General features: G+C 42.5%; 1 long non-coding RNA gene across 3 annotated transcripts in view; it reads left to right on the top strand.

Moving 5' to 3' along the window:
• LOC132245640 (uncharacterized) overlaps positions 1-11,144 on the top strand; it is a 28,106-nt gene extending 16,962 nt beyond the window's left edge. For all 3 annotated transcript variants that reach the window (XR_009457344.1, XR_009457346.1, XR_009457345.1), the window contains one exon: positions 8,627-11,144. This is a non-coding gene — a long non-coding RNA (uncharacterized LOC132245640). The remainder of the gene's footprint in view (positions 1-8,626) is intronic.
• Positions 11,145-11,450: the final 306 nt, after the last annotated feature.

An 11,450-nucleotide genomic window follows, 5' to 3' on the forward strand; every position in this document is an offset into this window, starting at 1 on the left:
AGGAGAATCAATGACTTGGAAGAGCTGAGTCTTTGTGTCTCTCTCGCTGTAGGTTCCCAATGGCTAAAAAGGAGAGAATGGCCCTACCTTTTTTCCAACATTGGTTTGAGTTTACTCTAGATGCGCAGTTCTTTGGGATCCATGACAAGGGTATTTCCTCTGGGTTTGTCCAGGGATCAGCTCCTAGAGACCAACATTCAAGTGCTTGTTCCTTCTCCTTCAGGATTTTTAGTTTCCTACCTCCCAGCTGAGCACCTTAATCACTAAGCAGCTTCCTTTTCTAGTGTCGGTGAGGCTATCTCTTTCTAGCTTTTCCTGAAGACACTTGAAAGGTCTTGGGTTCATCCTCATGAAGGTCAGAGCACTTTATTTCCCCTCCAAATTGACAAAAGCTTTTATTTCTGGATGGCAAAGTAGTCTGCCATGCAGTTCGAAGGCTGTGATGAGAGTGGAAGGTGACATGAATTCACTTGGCACTGCAAAACAATCCAATTAATATGTAACCAATTCGCCATACCATCAGCTATAGAGGCACAAGTCACTCCTTTTTCAAACATTAAATGCAGCATTTAGTAACTGACTTGACACCGAAGAGCTGTATAATAAGTCACCAATTGATTACCATTAGCCTGTCAGGTATTAATTAGAACAATTGACTAATGTCTTTCTAGTTGGCACTTGTGTTTCCATTGTTAATTTTATGCACTTAACGTAATGGGAAAGGCAGTCGTAAGAGATGGAAAAGGACAATCTACTACATCCTTCTGTCAATTTAAGTCAGAAACATGCCCAAGTGCTTTCTATGGTCTAGTTTAAAAGGCACATACAGTAGAGTTTGCAGCACTTCTCTAAAGAGAATCTTTTTTTCCAGCAAGAGTAGGTCTTTTTAGGTCCCGAGTATGATTAGCTACTAATTAAATGGACTGAACTTTTGGCAAGAGTTAAATCTACCACTCCAGGCTGAAGTTGCCATGCAAAGGGATCTCTTTTTCACAGGGATAGAGGGCAATACTGTTGTTTTAGGGATCATCAAGAAGACACTATCAAAGGGGCCTGGGGATCATTATGCAGTAGTGTGAAAGAATTTGGTTGCTTCGTATCATGGCTAGATGATGTTTATTATAGTTCAACCAATTTAGCCTTACCTGGCTAGGAACATTCCCACTGCAAAACTAGTGCACTGTCCTCACTGTTTCTGTATTTCCAGCCTTAGCAAACATGTTAGCTTCGGCTCCCTGCTGTGCTAGCTAAGCTGTACATAAAGCACCATAAAAAAAAAAAAATAGATTTTTTTTTTTCTTCTGTACATAGCAGGGATAGGTTATGGTAAAATCCTAGGTGGGAGACCAAGTTGACTGTGTGTTACACACAAACCCATAAAGCTGCTCCTGGTAGTGATCTCCTTACAGCCAAAATTCAGATGCTACGTCAGAAGTCAATTGAGTCAGTGGGAGCCTTTCCCTTCACTAAAATGGGCTTTAAATGAGTCCTCAAGGAGCAGAGCCTTTTAATTGTGATGTGTCTCCAAGTGCAAGCTGCAGCGGTATGGCAGTAGAGCTGCATTTCAGTACACGAAAACCAATAAAAAAAACTCCTTTATCAATAAAGACTCATTAAAACATGAGGTTATATTATATTAAAGAGCATTTTGTAACCTTAAAGTGCATTGTATTGACTCAGCCTAATGAGTACAATGTAGGTTTGCAACTTTTTTTTACTTTTTTTTTTTTTTTAATTACTCTCTGTTGCAGATCATTTTACAAAAGAGCAATAATACCCTGGGATGATTAGACATGAATCTGCTCCCATGATTTATTCATAGACAGGTCATGTGGAGACAGAAATCTGCTCTGGTATAAAAGGCAGGCCCGAAGGGAAGTGATTTCAGAATGACAAAGCTAGGAAGGTTTAGAGTTTGGATATCCCACGTTGCATTGGTGGTCTTTCTCTTGGACACAGACCTGTCCTTATATGTGTGTGTGCGCACATTCGCGCACACAGATTATTATGGTTTCACAGTCAAGCATGTAAATATTAGGAAATGCCAGGATTTAAGTCTCTTATGTAACCTCATTTTGGGACATGTTCTACAGGGAGAGACAAGGGATGAAAGCACATGGAGATGACAGGACTTGCCCAAAGTCTGTATGTAGTGGAGTCAGAAATAGCATCTAATACTCCTGGTGCTTGAGTGGCCCTTGACATATTGGACTACGTTGCCCATCAGAAGTCTGCCCTAGCTGCTAGCAGTTTGGCTTCTGCCCGGCGGAAAACAGTAGGCCACATGCCCCATTGTGAGGCTATATCTACCCATTTGCCCCATTCTCAAAGTCGACATTGATTGGTGACACAAAACATTGTTATCCACAGCAATTTTCTAGATACAGCTGTTTGTTTCTGCAGTCACAATGTCGGAAGTGCACCATAATTTCTCTAGTGAGATGTTTGGGTGATTGCCTCAGCTTATCACTGCTCACAGAATGGACTTGGGGGCCTGATGGTGGCCTGCATGAGAACCAGTCATTTGCCCATTTATTAACCCCTTTCGTCACAAGCTCCCCTAAGGGTGTACGGCTCGGTTCGGGATGCTGATGCAATGCAACAGACACACAGTAGGAACACGCTACAAGCATCAGAGCCTGTGAATAATTGTAATTCCCTTTTAATACTTTTCCTGAAACAAATAGTATGTGTGCGTGCCTCCCTGTGGCTAGTAGCATCTGGTCAGCTTTAGTTTTGATTTGTATACAAGAGATTATTATTTGGTCCATGGGTTTAACTCTTTTTTTTTTTTTTTTTAAATTGGCAATTTATAGAGCTTCAGTTTAGTTTGTAGAAAATTTTATATTGCATGGAAATTTTACTTGACCTTGATGAGATTAAATGGAAACTGTTCCATTTAATATTTATAGCAATTAGTGCTGCTATGTATTTTTACCAGACGAATAAACGCTAGGTACATTATAACTGATGCTATGGCTGCAGCAACCTTAATTTTACCCCTTGTTGCTCTTCACTTCCCCCAAGCACACAGGAACATATGACTGTCCACACTGGATCAGACTCGTGCTTGTTGTAATGGGAGTGCAGGGATCTTTTCATCCATCCATGACAGTGCTTTACCAAGGAAGTTAGTGTTTTGTACATACTTTTTCAAGGCAGGGTGGTCTAGCTGCAGGTTGCCCAACAAATCAGTGTACATCCAGGAGTATAATTCAAGTCTCTTGAGTCTCTTACCTCACCATCTTGCAACCCTGGAAAGCCATTGTGACAGCACCAGATCCTGATGATTTGAACAAGAGCAGAGACCTTGATTCTCACATCTGTTGAATATAAGTAGGTTGATGAGGACTCTGCTAAACATATGGCATACACTGGGGAAAACAGCCTGTTCCCCATGTGTGCTGATATAAGACTATTCATATATTTGTTTCTACGTATGTACAAACACATACCTTCCCACCCCTATCTCCCCCCTGCTCACCACCACCAAAGAAAGAAACACGGGTTGGAAAAGATAAAAACATAATTTGAAGTTATTTGTTGGGAACAAAGAAGGAAGATTAAATTGGGGGTTTGCAGGTTGAAAGAAGTTGATTATTACTTATAAGCATTTGTATCATCCTGGCTCCTCCTCAAAGGAGGACCAGATCCTCAGATGTTATAAGTCAGCCCCATCCCCTACCGCTCCCCCCAACTTCAGTGAAGCTGTGTTGATTTACAATCTCTGAAGTAGTCTCTCTGTGTCCGCTCCAAGGAACAGATTATGTAAATAATCTTTTACAAAACTTCATACAAATCCTTAAATTTTCTGGCACTTGACAGTCAACCTTTAAACATGGCCTACAGAGATCGACGATCAAGTGAGCAAAGCATGTTCCAATTAATTATTTCTTTAATGTCTTTGAATGGAGCAGAAGCAAGTATATCTTGCTACTAATAGAAAACCAACAGGAAAAAAATAATAGCTCTTCTTCCTCACTGAAAGTCAGTGCTTTCCTTGAAACACTGCACAAGGCAATGGCATGTGTCACACAAGACTAGAATTGGCGCTCATGGTGAAAAAGTCCTGAGGGCAGTCAATTCAACACTTATGTTCCCTGTTCAAACCTGGTGGCACTGTCACTGTTGTTGGCAAACAGAGCAATCGTTGTTTTGTGTGAAGATCATGTAAAGGTCTATTAAATGGCTTGACAGCTGGAACAGAAGCAATTGCCTGATTTGCATTTTAAGGGAGCAGAAGATGTGCGGATCTGAATGTGCTTCCTTGGCTATGACAGATGACTAGATGCTGGATGTGACTGGAAGCATACATACTTTATTTGTACATAATTAGCTCTTCTTGAGAAAACTCAGATAAATCTCCAAGTTTAGCAAGCATAAGAATCCTCACTCATTTAATGTGCTTCTGTTATTGAACATACTTTCTTATGTGGATGTATATACCTTTCCCCACAAAAGCCCTATTTTTGGATATAGCATAAGTTCTGAGAGTTTCACAATGGTAACCAATCTAATGGTTGTTCTTGGGTTATGTTTTTTTCTTACTAACCAATGATGGAAGTTGACTTTGTTTTTAGGGGGTCAGAGAAGTTTGAACATGAGGAATGATTTATCTAATGTTGTAAAGACAAAGAGAAAAGTGTTTTGGTTGCCCATGAGTACCCAGAATTATAATTAATAATTATTTTGCTGCAGTGCTTACAACCAGCTTGATAACGGTTTAGGCATCTTGTGTTTGGACTGTGCTGTCTATTGTGCTGTCCAATATGGTCTCAGTGTTGCCTTTTATTCTCCCATCTATATCTTCCTGTTTTCTCTTGTCCTGTGCACAGATTCTAAGCAAAGAGCATCATTTAATTCCCTGTTTGTAACAAACCTAGCACTATCGCTTCTGTTAACATCAATTCTAATATCGTAAATGGCTTAATCTGTCTGTCTGTCTAATGTTTGCGCTCAAGTGTGTATGTGCCACCAAGATAGGCTTACCATATATCTGGGTTTCCCCGGTCACATTCCCACTCTTTTTAAGCCCTCTGATGGCTGTCAGGAGTGACGGGCACCAGCAGGGGCAGGGAATGGGGGGCTGCTGGTGAGGAGTGAAGGGCACCATCATGGCCCAGCGGGGCAGGGTACTGCAGTTTGGTGAGTGAGAGGCAGTCGTACTGTGAGTCATTGGCAGAGTTAGAAAATACATCCCAGAAGACTGAACTTTGTTTCATGCTGTATACCTCACTGCCTCTTATGCATTATAGTAGCTGTAATGCAACTATGCCTTTGGCTCTGGGACTGTTCAGCCTGGGGAAGAGAAGACTGAAGGAGGAGGGACTTGGTGGCTGATTATACGTATGTAAGGGGTGAATCTTGGGAGCTGGGAGGAAAACTGATCAGAAGGGTACCGCCAGAGACGACAAGGAGCAATGGCCATAAACTGGTAGATGGTGGTTTCAGGTTGGAAGCGAGTGTGGCAGGGCACTCCCGTGCCTGCTCTTAGAAGAGCAGGACCTGCCTGGGGAGAGCCCGAAGAGCCAGGCGGGAGCCCAGGGGCAGGTGGCCATGGCAACTGGCTAAGGCGGGAATTAGTCCGCACCTGCAGCTGGTTGGCTGGCGGGAGGGGCGGGGCCATGGGCCCAGGTAACCCCAGGCTGACACGACGGGAGGCAGGTCTCTGCCGGCAGCTGAGGGGGAAGGAGCCCTCCGAGGTGAGAAGGGAAAGAGGCCTGACTCACCTCTGCTCCGGGCAATGGAAAGGGGCAGAGCACACCGTCGGTAGCCTGCGTTAAGTTATAGCCCAGGGGCTTATGTTTTGTTTGAAGTCTTATAAGGCCGGTGGTTTGGGTGAGGCTAGTCGGGGAAGGAGGAGGCCTCATTGGGGCCCACTACAGAGTAGAGACCCTGGCGCCAGAGAGGGCTCAGAGACAGGGCTGCGGAGAGCCCAGTGAGGGCAAAGGGCCGAATTACAATGAGGCCAAGGCAAGACAATGCCAGTGCCATCTGTGAGGCTTGGGGCGTGGTAAAGGGATGGTTGGAGCCACGCGTACAGCCCATAAGGCTAGGGTGCCCCCGAAATCCCCATTGTGAAACAAGGGGTCCGGGAACCCATGGGGTTCAGTAAGTCCATCACACCGTGTCCCAGAGGACTTAAAGGCAGGCTCCCTATTTTCGTATTTCTCATCAAAGGTGTGGCGTGAGAATGCTGAGGGTGCCCATCTGGCCAAATTGGCATGGTCAAAGGGCCTTAGACACCTTGGAGAGCCACCTTAGGAGAACGCGGCCATCCTTAAGGACCCCGTCCCGTGACAGCAAGGAAAAACTAATTTGTGGTGCGGGTGACCTGAATCTGGAGTAGACTACCCACGGAGGTGGTGCCGTCCCCAGCCGTGCAAGTCTTCAAGAGGAGACTGGGCTTGCTGGGATTGGTTGATCTCAGCAGTATTCCTGCCCGAAGCAGGGGCTGGACTTGATCTTTCGAGGTCCCTTGCAGCCCTTAATTTCCATGATTTCTGTGATAGTTTCTTCTGGGACTGTAGGCAGATTTAGTGTTTTAAATGCTGGTTACCTCACTGGGAGAGATTTCAGACTGAGGGAAAGTAGAGTGTATTTCTTGTATCCTCTGCAGGATAAATAGGAATTAAATGCATATTATGGGTTTTTACTGAGTCAAACTGTGAATTCTGCATTCTTTTGATTATTCAGGTTTTATGACTGGAGCCTCTTATTCTTTTTAATTTTAAAATAAGAGAGGGGAGGAGGGACACACTCCAATTACAACTTCAGAAATGTTCTTTGTAACTGGGAATAAAAAATATCAAATGAGATAGGAATGAAGCAATACCTTGTCTTTGCTTGTTACTAACTTGCTGTTATTATTTTCATTAAATGTTCACAGGCATAATTTCAGTTATTTAAATCAACATGATGACCTAGTTTTAAAATCAGTTGGAGGGGAATATGGCTTTAATTATCTTTGGTGATTGCTTTATAAACCCTACAGAGGACATAAATGTAATCTAACGTAAATGTAAGGCTCCTGCACCAGCAAAAGGCCCAACAAAATGTTTGTTTTTTTGTGGTACCTTTTAATATGGTACCTAACTTTCAGCGAATAGAAGCAGCAAGTAAAAAGAGAATTCCAGATCTGATGCACAGTACTGTATGCATCAAATACCCTTTATAAATGGGAGAGTGGCAGACTCATACCCACAAGTATATTTCCTGCACTTTTGGCAAATATTGTGTTTACATAAAATCACTTAATGATAGACATGAGCCAACCACTGATATGCTGGAAGTGGTTAGTGGCTGCCATCAAGTGAGTCTTCGATCCAAAGACTGTCATAGGTCTTGTCAAAGCTCTAGTGGGTTTTCTACTGTGCTCAGTGAAAGGAACAATTAAAAGAAAAATAGGGCTGAAAGTTACACTGGAGTTACCCGACCTAACCTCCCTGCCTGAGTGTTGCTCCTAAATCTTCTCTGACCAATGCTTATCCAGCCTTCCCTTGAAAACTTCCAATGAAACGGTTTCCCCAACATCCCCGGGTAGTCGGCTTCACTGCCTTAACAGTGTTCAACTGTGCTAAATAGCTTTGCTGTAATTTAACGCTGTGGTTTCACGTCCTGCCCTCTGTAGAAAGGGAGAACGGTTTCCCCCTCTTCTTTTACAGCAACTTTTCTCCTTACTAGAGAAACAGTAAAGAACTACTGCCAAGGCAAGCAGTTGGACAGTATGGCCTGAGTCAAAATGAAACCAGGTAGATTAATCAGGATTCTCCCTGCGACTTATTGCAAATATAAAGGTTAGGATCTGGGTTGCACCTGGGTGTATCACTGCATGTGTGTTGGAGGGTTAGCGCCAGTAGCTGAAAGCAACAGAAGCAGTGGTGACTGTGAGAGGAAGTGACAGTAGTGACTGTTCTTCAAAGTGGTTGTCTACCCTATAAACCTGCTGCTGGCAGACAGCAGCTATCAGAGGGAAGACTCCAGGGTGCATCTCCACTTGTAGCGCTTCTGGCTGGTTTCAGTGAGGCAGCTGTGTGAGGAGGGCATGAGATGCACCCTGGGAGGCACTGGCTTTTATTAGGGTCATGGCAACCAGCAGAAAGTATGGCTATATTCTATACAGACTTTCCGGTTGCCTCTCTGCAGTGGCAAAAGCAGGTTGGTGTTGCTCTGATGGCGAAAGAAGGTCTTATGGATGGGAGCCTGCTGTTTTAGGGGAAAACTGCCAAGACTGACATTCATAGTTTTGATAGCTATGGAAGCAGTTAGTAAATAAGAATGTAGAAACATGAAATTTCAGAAGTCGTTTTATGAATATCCATGGCTCTTTCAATACATCTAGACGTGCCGAGAAGAACTACTGTTTTAATAATTCCTAGCAGGAAAAATCTCCGGTTGCATCTTGACACCGGCTAATTAGTTCTGAGCCGGAATGCATCGGACTGCTGAAGCGTTTAGCCTGCTGTTCTTTATCTGTCTTATATTTTAAATGGCACTGAGGCTAATAAGCAGTTGTGGATGCATTTATTTGGTGCATTAACTGTCTAAAACACTTTGCATTTTTTTAGTGGTGATTCATTTGAATTTTGAATTGAAGGGTGAAAAAGTTCTCTGATTTTATTCTTAGGTGTTATGAACAATCTGCTTTATGTAACCGAGACTGAGCAGTTAACGCATCCCAGCACAGATCCAGAAGTACAAGGCAGAGCCTTGCTGTGGGCTTGTGGTGACACCTGTCCCAGTCACATGGTCATTTGGGCTGTCGAATCATTCCCTTGCATGGCATGAGTTGCAGAAGCTGATGTATCTTAACCATCCCAGCTTGAGAGGATCCTTTTTTGAACCAGGATTTCAATTGCAGTTTTTGCTTGGAAGAGCATGCAGTACAAAACACTGGATCCTGATCATCAGGAAGCAATACATAGACTTTTTCTCCCAAGAGACTGAGTTCTCTTCCAGAAAACCATGTCAATGTCTAATTGACATTGATAGCACAAAAAGTGTGATTGACTGACAGGCTTTAATGGAAGAGAGCTGGATAAGACCACATAAGCTCTCAATAGCACCATTTTAATTTCTTTCCTGAAGATGGAGGATAAGAAGGAACACTCTCTGCCATCACTTCCCAAAGAAGTCACACCACCTACTTCAGTGAGAACAGCAAAATCTTGTGGGAAGAGGGAGGTGTCAACAAGCTAAGACTTTTTTTATCACTGGTTTGTGGCCCTGGGCTCAGTGGATTGAAGAATACCCAAAGCCACCTCTATTCTGGGTAAGTTCTGGTTCTGGGATCTCAGCGTTTTAATTACTATCATCCAGCAGTTTCAAATGATCCCTGTTAACTTTGCATCAATGTAAATGTTTATTTACATTGTGAAAATCGGGAACCCAATAAGCATCATAAAAATAGGTTGTGGTAGTGCTGCTTCCAGGACTCGGTGACCCATCTCCCAGCGATAAGGACGTGCTGAAGCTCTTTTTGTTTGTGACATTATATGTGAACAGAGAGTGATTATTTCCAGTGTATCTCAGAATTGCCAAAGGTATTATTTGGGATTATTGCAGTGCAAGTGCTCTTTGCTCAGGTTTACTTAGGTTCTTGGAAAATACTAAATGTTGCCTTCCTAATGCCTGATCACACCCTGCTGTAATAAATGTTAAAACAAATGAAAAGTAAAGATTAAAGTATACCATAGTTGAACTCCTGAGATGTATTGCAACAGCACTTCAGCTTACACTTCAATTTCCCGCAAATAGCTTCCTATCTTAGGTGCCACACATTGAGAAAAAAAAAAAAAATAAGCTCCAGTTAGATTGAAAATGCAAGACTACCAATAAGCTGCTAAATTACTTACTGTTATCTATTTTTATATTGCAAGCCCTCTTGGCAATCCATGTTCTTTACAAATTAAGTTGCACGGAGGTATAGTTCTCAATAGCCATCAAGTTTCAGCACAAAATGCCTTATTTGCATTTTTTATGGCTTAAAACTACTAACATGAAATGATTTACTGTTTGTAGGTGGGGGGAAAGGCTACTGAGGAGCTTATTGTTTGAGTTGGACTTTTTCAGTCTTTATTGGCAGTGTTTACCTCAAAATGTTAAATGTACAGTAGTGGACTATATAATTTAAAATCGGTCTCAGTCACTAAAGTGTGCTAACGTATTATCATCTAGGAATCTGCATAATATGCAGGATTTTGTCCAATGAATGGGATGATGCTTTTTAAATTACGCCAAATATATTGCCAAACCGCCAAAGATAGGAGAGCTGAGGAGCAGAGGTCGCTAGGGGGATCTCAAACTGAACCTTAATTTCTGGATGTATTCATAAAATGGTGAGGGCTGCCATGGCTCAGAAACACCACTGATAGATGGATAGAGATACAGGCCTGATTTTCAGCGGGGTATAAAATGGTTTTAATGAAGCTGTGCCATTCGGCTTCAGTGGATGCCAGCAGAGCTGGGCCAGTTTGTGTCCCATAAAATGTGTCTATAGTCAGAAGCAAAGACGGGCTGAATTCAAGAATAAGAAGGTTGTGGATTTCTGAAATAAGCTAATTATCATTGTTTTTTGAAAAAAATATTATAGTATTTTTGTATGTTTGTTTTCCTTGTTGTAATTAATGATCCTTTAGTAAAAATGTTATTGCAGAGGAAGCAGGCCTCTCTCCAGCACCATGTCAGACCTTGAAACTCAGTTCTTCTAGGGAAATGAGTATGTTCTCCCCAGATTTGTAAATCTAGTTGTGTCTTAGAAGATATTGGACTTGATTTTCCTCTCACCTCACCAGTACAAACTTAAATGGCCATCAGTGGAATTACATGTGTTGATGCAAACCTGATGTGACAGGAGAGTAGGACTCATTCCTACTTTATCTGATTCAAATGAGAGGAATTGGGATTGGAGCTCCTTAGAGCTCCAGTGGGATACACTCCAATGGGTGTATCTGTGGGCTGATTTTTTTGCTGCATTATGCTGCATTTGTAAAATGGCTATGCCGCCATGCCTGTATTGGCCAAAACTGGACCCTATCATAGAGAGAACTGCTGTTCTGCTGATGAGATTTCGGCTCCCGAAAAGTTTTCATGATTTATGCTAGCCTTTTTTTTTTTTTTTTTTAAACCCCTTTTCTATCCTTGAGTTTGTAAGACATGTCTGGTTGCATTACACCTTGTCAGAATACGATATGTGGCATAAGTGGCACGCAGCTGAAAATAACCAGGAAAAATTTACCTGATGCAACACATGCTACCCTACCACAGCTGCTGATCTTCATCATGATAGTGCAATGTCAGAAAGCTAATAGATGCCCGCAGCCTGGGAGTTCTTGCCTTGCACAGCACCACAATTAGTGAGTTCCTGACATCCTCAAGTCTAAATCAACATGGCACATGCCATACACTTCTTTAAAAAAAAGTCTTATTTTTGTCTAATTGGAGTCAGTACA

The sequence above is a fragment of the Alligator mississippiensis genome, chromosome 15 (genome assembly GCF_030867095.1).
Source record: "Alligator mississippiensis isolate rAllMis1 chromosome 15, rAllMis1, whole genome shotgun sequence".
NCBI lineage: Eukaryota > Metazoa > Chordata > Crocodylia > Alligatoridae > Alligator > Alligator mississippiensis.